Source organism: Apis cerana, linkage group LG5 (assembly GCF_029169275.1).
Source record: "Apis cerana isolate GH-2021 linkage group LG5, AcerK_1.0, whole genome shotgun sequence".
Taxonomy (NCBI): Eukaryota; Metazoa; Arthropoda; class Insecta; order Hymenoptera; family Apidae; genus Apis; species Apis cerana.
Window position 1 is genome coordinate 4,180,480 of NC_083856.1, and position 12,050 is coordinate 4,192,529.

General features: G+C 29.7%; 1 protein-coding gene across 1 annotated transcript in view; it reads right to left on the bottom strand.

Annotated features, from left to right (window-relative positions):
• The window catches only part of LOC108001403 (hemicentin-1-like), a 45,722-nt gene that overhangs the window by 18,389 nt on the left and 15,283 nt on the right, over positions 1-12,050 (bottom strand). The window lies entirely within an intron of this gene.

Consider the following 12,050-nt stretch of genomic DNA (forward strand, 5'->3'; position numbering starts at 1 on the left):
TTATTTTACTTTATACTTTAAAAATTATTCGGGTATAAAAAGATTTTCAATTTTAAAATTCAGTTTAGAAATTGTTTTGCTGTTTCATCCAAAGTTTCATCGGGAAATACACTCGATTTCTTTAAATTTTCTCTTGTGATAAAAATGTTTCGTCGTTTTCTTTTTTCTTTTTCGTAGCTATCAGAAATTGTTACGCTTTAAAAATTAATTTTACGAAATGGAATATTGTAAAGTCATTTAACTCTCAAAAATTTCACTATTCGGAAATAATGAATGTAGTTTGTATGGCCACTTATCATAAAGAATTTCGAAGAATACAGAATTTTTCAAAAACATTACGAGTTAAAATTTCTTTAAAAGAGAGTTGCACATTATTTTCCACGTAACCTACATTATATAAATGGATTGCGTTTGGAAATGCAACTTCACGACACACTTTCTCATAAAAGTTTTAACATCTCGTGTGCAATATAAACGAAAATTCAAGAAACGCTGGCCATCTTAGCGATATATTCTTATTAAAAATGTATTTGAGTATATATAATTGGAATCCTAATAGTGAAAATTCTAAATGTAATAATAATTCCTTATGAAAAAAGAAATAATTGAAAAAGATAAAGAAAGATAGAATTTTTAGAAAAAATATAAAATGTAATTTCGTATTCAATTAACAACGAGTATAATTTATAGGAAAGGATACAATAAAATATTATATAGTATATCTATCAAAACTTTATTTTCTCTTTCAGATATCTGAAAAGTTTGCCTTCCATTTGAATAAAACATTCATATCTGTAAATTGTGAATCAACATATTTATGCTCTCAAATTTTCTTATCTTATTCCATATTAGCATACATATTGTTATGATTTATGAACAAATAAATAAAATTAAAGTCCTGAACACTACTTTGCATAATAAAAAAGCTACATGAAGTCAATATAATTCAAATGTATAATATAAAAATATAAAATATCCTAAAACTTTTTAATAAGAGCGTGTGTCGTTACAGGCATACAATGAAATTTACTCATAAATTTATTCATTTGTATTTCACTATATTTTCTGAAGAATTCTGTCCATCTCTTATTTCTAAATAAAAACGAATATCGACGTCGTTGCATTTAATTAAAATATTAATGCGATTTTATCGAAAAATTATTTAATAAAGAAAAAAGTACATTGCCCCGACTCGGTACATTCATTAAACGCTACGTACCAAAATCTCTCAAAGATCTACTCGACTTCCCCTTTTCATCGTACGTTCCTATACACCTCTCCTATTCATCGAGCTCGAGTAAATTGTCAACAATCGGCATACGGTAACCCGCACGCTTGCTTGGAAACGGAGTACGGCCGATAGCTGATTTAAAAGGAAAGTCAAATAAAGCTCGCCACTTTGGAACGCGAAAATTTCAGAGTAATTTCCACCCGGAAGGCGTAAAAAGGGGTCGATGCCCGAAAGTAGAAGTCGGTGCACCCAGTAGTAGAAGTGCAGCGATAATCGAGATCCTTCGGCGATGAAAAACGAACGAATCAACTTTAAGGCTTTTAGGTTAGAATTGTAAACGCGGACGAGGGGGAGAGGGAGGGAGGAGAGAATAACCAGGCCCGTTTCGACGTATGACACATTTTTTCCCTGCGCTCACCCCTCGTCCTCTCTTCTCCAGTTTCACCCCCGTTACAATTGGATTTTACGCCGCATCAAGCGTGCCAGCTCTTTCTCGCGTTACACGCCGCCATTATGCACGCGGCGGCCTGCATACACCGTTTCCAACTTCGGATCGAAAGACTTACAGGCTACCCTTTTATAGGGTATCGCGATACACAATTTCATATTACCCCCCTTGCACAGTCGGCAATTTTTAGTCGGCCTTCCTCCACTTCTCTGTGCCCTAGCCTCGGGATAGGACGTATAAACATGCATAAAATGTTGATGGGAGAAAAATACGCGAGAGAAAGAGAGAAAGAGAGATGTTGGTGCTGTTTGATATTTTGTATTGTAGGATTTTCATCGGCGATACTCCAGTTTCACGAGGCTTCCCTTGTAAAAAATTCCAAGTTATGGGGTTGGAATGCTTGAAATAAAAACGGGAGCGGATTACTTTTCAAGAGAAATGTTTTTTGTGTTACGAAAAATGGAATATGGTATATCGAAGAATGTTGATAAATAATTATGCAAAGTCAAAATTATATACACTTTAGTCACCATTTTTTAATTAGCAATTTAAATGTACATTTAAATTAAAGCTTTAAAGATTCATTAAATATAGTTGAGGATATTATAGAATAAAAGATGGCAAAGAATGATAAATGATAATTGTCTAATTCAAGAAATGAAAGTTTCATAAAAGAAACTTTTAATTCGATTCTTTTTTTTACAGTTCGTGAAAAAGAGATTGATATATTTTCCAAATTTTGAAACGTAAATTTTGTTTCAACGAGAATATTTATTAAATCATTAAATTAGGACACATCAATTTATTTTCCAATCACATTTAAGTATTTTTATCGCGAAATCTGATTACTTTAATCAAAGTTGACCCAGTTTAATCAATTTTTTTTCAAATCTTAAATCCTTTGTGATTCCAAACAATCGTGAAAGAAGGAGAAAAGTTTTTTATCATTCCGATTCAAATGATGCACATATGATCATTCTTTTTCTTGTAAATATTCTTATATTATCTCCGGATATGTCTACGATTGGGTAGAAATGTCCACAACTGAGGTTGGGTTTGTGATAAGGGATGAACATAGAGGGTTGCTGGATAAACAACGCGTGAACAAGGGGTTAGAGAGGATAGTATACGATGTCCAATGATGTATTAGCGATTTAGGCTAAGTGACAAATCAACAACTAGTCTAAATGCTACTTACGATTGATAAATTGAATTGTAAACAAATTATTCTTGATATTTTTTCCTTTTGTAATAACAGCATTGATATAATAAGATATTAAATTTTTTACTACTGTAGGAGATTAATTAATTAAGCATTAATTTCTTTATATATATATCCAAAGTTCTATTTCTTTCTTAATTTCCTTTCCTTCTTGAATTTATAAAAATTTATAAAAATTCATAATTTCGCACCTCTAATTATCTATTACATTCGATACATCCACAATAATATCCATCTTTGAAATTGAAATCAAGAATTGATTCTTGTCCAACTTTTCAGAGCAGATATTGCACTTTGCGTTCTCGGTGAAATTATGCATAAGTAAATAACGCCATTTGTCGGCGATAAACCGGCGTGTATCTGGTTAAAGCCATGAGAGATGATATAAGGGGCTCAAATTGTCAATTTGAATCATACGATCCCCTTATTCCGAGACATTACACGTTGCACGTATTCGCGCCCGTTTGCCTAATGCAATAGTCGTACTACTTACGATATGTGAAACCATGTTTGTCCGTACATATGCTCCCTCTATCGTAAGGTACGCCAATGCTTGAGTGTACTACTAGAATATGCGCCCATTCAAGGAACCGGATAACAAACGATGGAGACAGTGTGGCAAATGGAAAATGGAGAGAAGAGCGGGGACCAAAAATGGTGAGAGAGGAAGAGCATCGAGGAAGAGAGATAGAAGATGTATATGGTGTGTTCGATTTTAATCTACGATTTTAAATATCTTGAAGAAAATAAGAGAGATAGAAGAATATGGACTTTTAATGAATTCTCGAATCCCTTGAATTTTATAATTTTATATATGTTTAAAAAAAAGACATGCTATTTGCTGCAACAAACTGTGAAGCCTATTATATAAAAAAAATATTTAATAATTCTTAATTTAAATTTTATTAAAACAAATATAATTAACGTAATTCTGATTATGAAAAATAAGAGAATACGAGTGTTTGTTATTTCCTTACTTTTTTAATAATTAATAATTAAAAGTTACTATCGTTCGATAACTTTTACAATTGAAATATTTTTTTTTCTAATTTTTTGATATAGATTAATATCGTGGAAGAGAAATCGAAACCAAAATATCTGGACAAACGAAAATAGAAAAATTTGAAGAATAGAAATAAGAGAAAAAACAAACTTGACAAAGAAAAGAAAAGATAGGAAAAAATATTAGAGAGAGAAAAGTTAAAAATACAAGAGGTACGGTATAAAATCTAAAAAAAAAAAGAAACAATAAAAAAAATATAAAATAAAAGGGAAAGAAATAAAAGAAACTTTAAAAAAAACATAAGAAAACAAGGAGAAAAACTGTGACACAAAGGAGAAAAAAATAAGTCGAAAATATTTCTATGAAACTAAAAGAAACAAGGAGGATAATAATAAGAAAAGGTAGTGATAAAGAAGAAGAATTATGGGAAGAAGCAGAGGAAAGCTGATAGGACAACGATAAAAATAAGAGATACACGAAAAACAAAATATAAGAACGAGTATGCAGTGTAAAATAGGATAAGGAAGTTATATATGAAAATAAGAGGATATTTCTAGAAATGAAAATATACAGAATACGTGTAGAAAATAAAATGGTTGCAAACGAGGTACGAATCATGTTTATATGAAGCAATATTTTTGTAAAAACACTGTGATAAATATAAAATAAAGGAAATAAAATTTCTTTTAAAAATTTTATAATAAAAGTTTTATATTAAATTTTCAATCATAATTTTAGCTTTTCATATATTGATATCCAATATTCGTGATAAAAAAATTCTGAGAACGAAAGAAATTTAATTATAAATACATAAAAATAAATTAATAAAAATATTTTAATTAAATAATTAATCTTATATAATCTTATAATTTGGGTTATGTTTATTTGCAAGATTCTCTTTTATTCTTTTCTCTTTGTATGTATTTTTAACTGTGCTAGTTAAGTGAAAAATTAATTAAAAGATTCGTATGAAAAACCTTTGTTAATTTTATCTTTTCCGAGAAGAACGAAAAAATATTAAAAAATTTTTAATTTTTCTTTAATTAATTTAAATTTTCTTTAATAAAATATTAGATATATATTCCAAATTATTCCATTAATAAATGAAATTGTCACATATTGAAGCATGAGATTAAAAAAAATATATGATAATAAAGATAAATCCAGACTAAATAATACAAAGCATTTCATTTTGAAAAGAAAAGAAATTAAAACCAATCATACAGAGGAATGAAAATAATAATTTAATCTGGAATATAATATAATAATATTGATCGAAATAAAAAAAATGGAAGTAATAGTTTTAAGAAAACCGAAAATTATAAAAGTTTTAATAAAAAGAAATGAATTTAAAAAATATAAGAATTCAAATAAAAAGTAGATTATTCGTGAAAATAAAATTAAAAATAGAAATATATAATGTTTGTATATAATACGACGAATTTCTCTTCAAATGCATATAAGTACTTGTTCACTCAAGAATACCACTCACTAACCTGTTGGTAAACTTGCCAATCGATTTTTATCGAGTATATATTTTACGCATGCTCTTTCAGCAACAAAGTTTCAAAGGTTTTGAATTTCTCGAATGGATATTGGAATTTGGAAGAAAATGAAATAAAGTGGTCGTCGAAATTGAAATATTCTAATATAAATCGTTGAAATATTGTTGAAGCTTATTGATCGCATTTAAAATAGCTTATAAGTTTTGTAGTAAATTTTCTTTTATTGATTAATCGAATTAATTGTTAATATCAAAATATTTAAGTTTATATTTAAGATTTCATTTAAGAAAACAACTTTTCACATGCGCACTATTTATCAACATCTTTTTTATTTATTTTTCGTTCGAATTCAATCTTTATATTTATATGTATAATAATAACACAAAAATAGATAATTCTACATATCAAGATAGATGTTTTAAAATCATATCACAATATAAACTTATTTTATTTTTTTATAAACCAACCAGCAACTCTTTTGCTCAAACGAATCCAAAGAAAAGTTCGAGTCGAATATATTCATGTTAAAGAAATCGAGTAGCACTGGATAAGACAAAAGGAATTTCGAAAGTTGGATACTCTTTTCAGAACAAGGATTTCCTTTTCCATCAGGAGGATACGATGACAAAGAAGCATATATGGTAGATCATTGTTTCGAAGATCTGATGGTTCCGTGGCTTGGCCAGCCGTTTCATCGAAGAAAATCACGCTCGTTCCTCACGATTGATGCCGACCATGTTTCTTCACGAACATTCGAGGCCAAGAAACGTATAAAAGTCGGGACGTTACAGGAAGTCGATGACCAACCGGCTGACCAACCAGAAAGGAATTCGGATCCAAGGGATAAAATGAAAGGAAGGGATTCTTTCTTCTTTTTTCCAATCCACAATTTCCCTCATATCACGCCTTTACTTTTATTTTTATTTTTATTTTTATTATGAACGAACTTTATTAAATTCGTTACAATTTTTCATAATATTTTTCGTGATATTTAAAAACATCGGAAAACAGAGTCCCTGTTTGTAAGAAATAATATTTATTGACATGATGAATTGATAATAACTAGAAATTAATTAGTGAATGGAACGTCTGAAACATCAATAACAGAACGCTTCACGAAAGAACGTAATATATATTGAATGTAAATAATATCTTGTTTGTCCAATACGCGTAATTAATACACGTGAGTTGATGACCAATTATATTGTACAATGGTTGGAGGTACAATATTGTAAATTGATAGGAAAATATTACGTTTATGAAGATATAAAACAAGGATGTTTTTTTTTTTTTTTTGTAATAAATTTTCACTTTTTTCACGATGATATGATACCACTTGTTTTTCAAATATAAATTTACGCGAATTTCAATTAAGAATAAAACAAAAAGTTCGAATATTAACACGTGATAAAATCGAGTATAATAATATGAAACTGTATTATAAGTATCCATTATATTTTGTGGCTTTGTGTTTAGAGATGTTCCAGAATAATTCGAGTATACCTTTCTAAGAATTACCATGAAATTCTTGGAGACGGTAGAGGTAAAGGATTAAGAGATTTTAGTCGAAATCGAGGAAATGCGGTGTGTAAATGTCTAAAGATCCTACTTTATGATATTGTAATACTGCTATCTAATAAAGCAATTTCAGTCTCTGATATCATAACATGACACAGCTAGGAGATTATAACTCTTTAAACAACAAACGTCCTTATTCTAATTACTTAAAATACTAATACTTAAAATAAATTTAATTTTCAAAATATTTGTAATGATTCCATCAATGTATTTTAAAGAATATTTTCTTATTAAATATATTTAAGATAAGATAAATTATTCATAATTCTTTAAATTGATACTAATTTCATTTTGGTTCGAAAGTTGATTTTATTTTCAGTTTTAATTATTAATACTAATTCAGATAAACTTTTAAAATATTTATGTTTTTTGAAATGTAGTCTATCTTTTTCTTGAATTGTTCTACTATTACTATTTACTACAATTAAAATATCCATTTAATGAATTGCTACGACACAAATTTAATCCAAATACATAAGTTTTGTATTTAAAAATAGCAAAAAGAAATTTATAAAAATTTTTAAAACAAATGAAACTATTCTTCCTGAATTTTTACCTAAGAATTGAAACCATACAAATATTTTCTCACAAAAATTCGAAGAGGAACAAGAACAGAATAAAAATCATTCACTTTAACAAAAATAAACATTAACAAAAATTTAATTTTACTGAAATCCTTCGCTCAAAATCATTCCGTTTAAACCGTGTCACCAATCGATATCACGAAAGAGCACAATCGCGTAATTATTTCGAGAAGTCCACGGATTCATGGGATCCAATCACGCGATTGATATCGACAGCGTTTTTTTACCGAGCATTGATTCCGGATGAAACGCGCGAAGATCCGGGCTCAAGAAGCGTTCCAATGGATAAAACGTAAGAAAAGGAACGCCACTCCTTCCCACTCCCCGCGTTTCATCCCCCATATTTCCTCTCTGTTTCTTCCGTTTTTCGAGAAGAAATCTGCTCTTTGACGTGCGCCAGAAGACAATCGCGGGCCACGGACAATCGTGGGGGCCAATCAGTCGCGTATTGAGTTCCGGCCATCCTCTTTTCCCGCTGGTTCACACGCGAACAGAAACGCGAGAGAAGGGGGATGGATCACGGTTGGAGATAAGAGGAAGCGCACGAAGGGAAGCGGAAAAAAGGAAGAATGGGGGTGGAGATCCTCACCGTGCAACCGACCTAAAATCAGCTTTATCGGGTCACGAGTGACGCGTTTCTCTGGCAATCTCATCCTTCGATCGGTCGCCAGGACGAGACCACGGTTTAACGATAAACGGCTTAAAGGGAGGAAACTGTGATGCCATGGGTATGGTTAATAAAAGGGACAGAATTGTGTGGAATGTATAAGTAATGCGAGAGAGCATTTCGATATCTTCGAAATATAGATAGTTTTGTAATTTGTAATCGAGATGTATAAATTTTGAAAGTTATTCGTCGAATTTTATCGTATTTTACGAAAAATTTTGCATTTTGACGAGATATAATAATATTCAACGTTTTTTGTTTAAATTGTAAGGCGAAGGATTAACCGTTTAGACCGGTTGATTGCCACTGGTTGTTTTTAGAGTACATAGATGAATGTTTAAATTAAATTTGGGACACCACTCATATTCACGCAAAAACTGAAACTCCCTTAAAAATGGATTAAGAGGAATAATTTCACTGTTAGTGTACGTTACAATGTTAAACCGTGTTCACGTCGTGAATTTGTCACATTAATAATTTCCATTAATAATCCTGGACATTAATGTCTTTGAAATTGGTATTCGTGCGTTCGTTTCTCCTCTTTCTACTTTTTATGTTTCTCGTCATTTACCTACTTTTTATCTTTAACAGTAAATCTTCTACACGTATTGCCCAATACTTGTCCACACGACTCACGCGTCTTCTTTAACGGTTTTTATTCCTGTCTCTTTCTTTTTTATTTCTTTTTCTCCTTATTCTATCGTAATATCTTCTATCCTTTTATTCTATCGTAATAAATTTTAAACAGGGAGTAATTTAAACAGGATTAAACAACAAAGGTTCATCGATCAAAAGTAAAAGTTTGAAATCACCGCATTTTTAGCCACAATTTTATCTTTAATACGAGGACTATTTCTCGATGACTAAACGATAGGAAAGAGGAATACAGTGGAGCGTGTCAAAGATAGCACAGCGAGAGACCGAGAGCGATCCATGAAGAACGATCTCGATATCTAAGATCGCTTTTCCGATAGTTTGGACACTGAAATATAACTGACCCATGAAAAAGATAAAGGAAAAACGTGCCGTCCACAAGTCTACTCACCGCGATCATTTAACAATTCCTATCTACTGGGATTCATTTTCTCTAAAAACTCTGAGGCTAAGCTCTGACTGGCTTTACTCACGGTTCGTGATTTCTGATGAATTGGCATTGATGGTTAGGGCAAGGATATGAAAAATTTTGAATCAAAAATAAATATGAAACATATAAAACGTCATAACTTACTTTATATAATATAAATAATCAAATTTCTAAAATTTATAAATAAATAGAAAGTTTGTAAAATATAGTTATTTGTTTATGATAATCTTTGTTATGCAATAAAAAATATTTGCACAATATTATATTATTTATTATAGCATATTAATTAGATAGGTATTGTACATTCACGTAATGACAAGAATTTTATAAATTTTCATTAAAAAATTATGTGCAAATAATTTCAGCTATATATTGGTTTTTTTGAGAAACGTTTTACTTGACAAATATTGATATATGGCTATGTATCTGTTTAAATAAATTGGAGTTTTAAATAAAAATTTGATCATCAAAGAATAAATATATCAATTCAACATATTATTTTAAAAATAATACTCTTCAATCGACTGCGTACTTTGTTTATAAAAAAAAACATTTTTTTTAATAGTATATTCGTTGCATTTTTACGCATTTTAATTTTCAATTTTATTTTTTATCTTTATTCTCGGATTCGTTACGGATTTCATAAACAAATTTTATCAGTTTTTTATATTTTGCATGCAATAAAATATTTGTTACACGTAAGAATATTGAAATAACAAAATACATATATTTTGAACTTATTGATTAATGTCAATGAAACATTGTATTTCATAAATTAATTTGCAAAAAATATAAGGAAGAAAAATAGAATTAACTTCCTGTTGTTTATTTATGAATAAAACTAGTGTTGAAATTACACTATATGGGATGAGTTATTAAATTCAACCATAGATTCTATAAAAGATTATATAATACAAAATTACATATAACGCCGAAGCGAATTTTTTTAATATATTCATGCAAGCTCAACACAATCATGAATAATTTTATAAATGAGATTCCCATCACTTTTTGCAACTACATAATTTTACATCAAAATTTGAAATTGCCAATGATTTCATATTGTACACTTTATATTATATAAGTATTGAGGTATTCACATTGTAATTTTCATACAACAATTTTCAAATTTACAAAAATTTACATATTATTCCAATAAAAATAAATGTACAATGGATAGCACTTTTCACTTTATAAAAATTACAAATAACAAAATGCGTTTAACAATCGAATCTCTCAAGTCGAAATAATATCTCCAGTTCTTTCTCTATTTATATAAATTCTTTTTTCCATCATCATCTTCTCAATTTTCAAAAAAATAATAATCGTTCAATTTTTATTCAGACGTTTAACAGCGTAAACACGATGACTCCGCTCAAAGAGAAAATTCCACGAGCTCCCGTTAACATTATTCATCCCCCTCCCCCAACCATCGAGCGCCCCTAGGAAAACAATGGGGAAGGGACGCGGAATGAGGCTATAAATGCAAAGCAATAATGACGCTCAGTTGGGACACTTCTTGGCGGAGCAAGGAGGACGTTTACCGGTTGAAGAATTTTTTGCATTCCATCTTTCGTCCCGTGATTGTCGAGCTTTTTGTCTGAGCGCACAATTCGTGCTTGCGCGCTATCGTTTACGCGCCACCATCCATATTACATTTTTCCATCCCGTCTACTAGAAACTCGGGATTCCACGCTTTTCCTTTTGTCGAGCAACATTTTATCCATGCTTCTTCTTCTTCTCATTCATGGTATATGCACGATCGTCGAATAATATTTAGATTTTCACGATTTTTGTACGCGAGAATGGTTCAACGACGTGCTTTTTGATTGATTTTTTTTTATCAACGTTCAGTTTTTGCCCGATGAGAATTTTTTTTTAAAAGTACAAATTTGTAAAAATTTTTTTGCCCAATTTTAATCTGTAAATATAAATTACTTGTAATATGTCATCTGGGGAAGAATAAAGTAATTTCGAAAGGACGTAATTAATTTTCCTGTTGATTTCGTAAATAAATTTCTAACTTTTTTTTATAGTGGAATTGTATAATACAAGATGTAAGATGTACCTAATTCTTTTTTCTACAAAAAGTTTTCCTTTTCAAGATATTTTTGTTAAAAGATCATTAGAGGATATTGTAATTTGAAGATTGTAAGTAGTGAACAGTTTACGAGTAATTTGCATTTATAGATCAAAATGGAACGTCTTAGCACGCAGCAGGTTGCATTTCAATTTTGTTTTGAATTTATTAACAATCTTGTTGCAGAAGCAACGAAAACTTATATACACAATTGAAAACTTTTATTGAAACGTCTAAATAATTTCTACTTTACCACTAATTTATACAAGTTTGAATGTCTCGTAATTTAATCTAAATATTCTGACAAGAAAATTTCATTATGTTAAAAAACTTTTCCATCCTTTATGCATATTAAATATTCACTAAAAATATAAAAAAAAAATCATTAACTCAAAGATTTTTTCAAGTACAATATCACTCGTGACAAAGAATAAATTTTAATCGATTCACTAATAAACAAAATTACGATCACATATCATTATTTTCCTATGCAACGCTATGATCATCATCAATGCGTCTATTTTTAACTCATTTATATGTTTCAATCTCGTGATCATGGATTAATAATTTAGATTAATAATTTCGACACGACGAATAAGAGAATTAAATTAATCACAGGAAAATAGAAACGTGGATGGAATACACGTC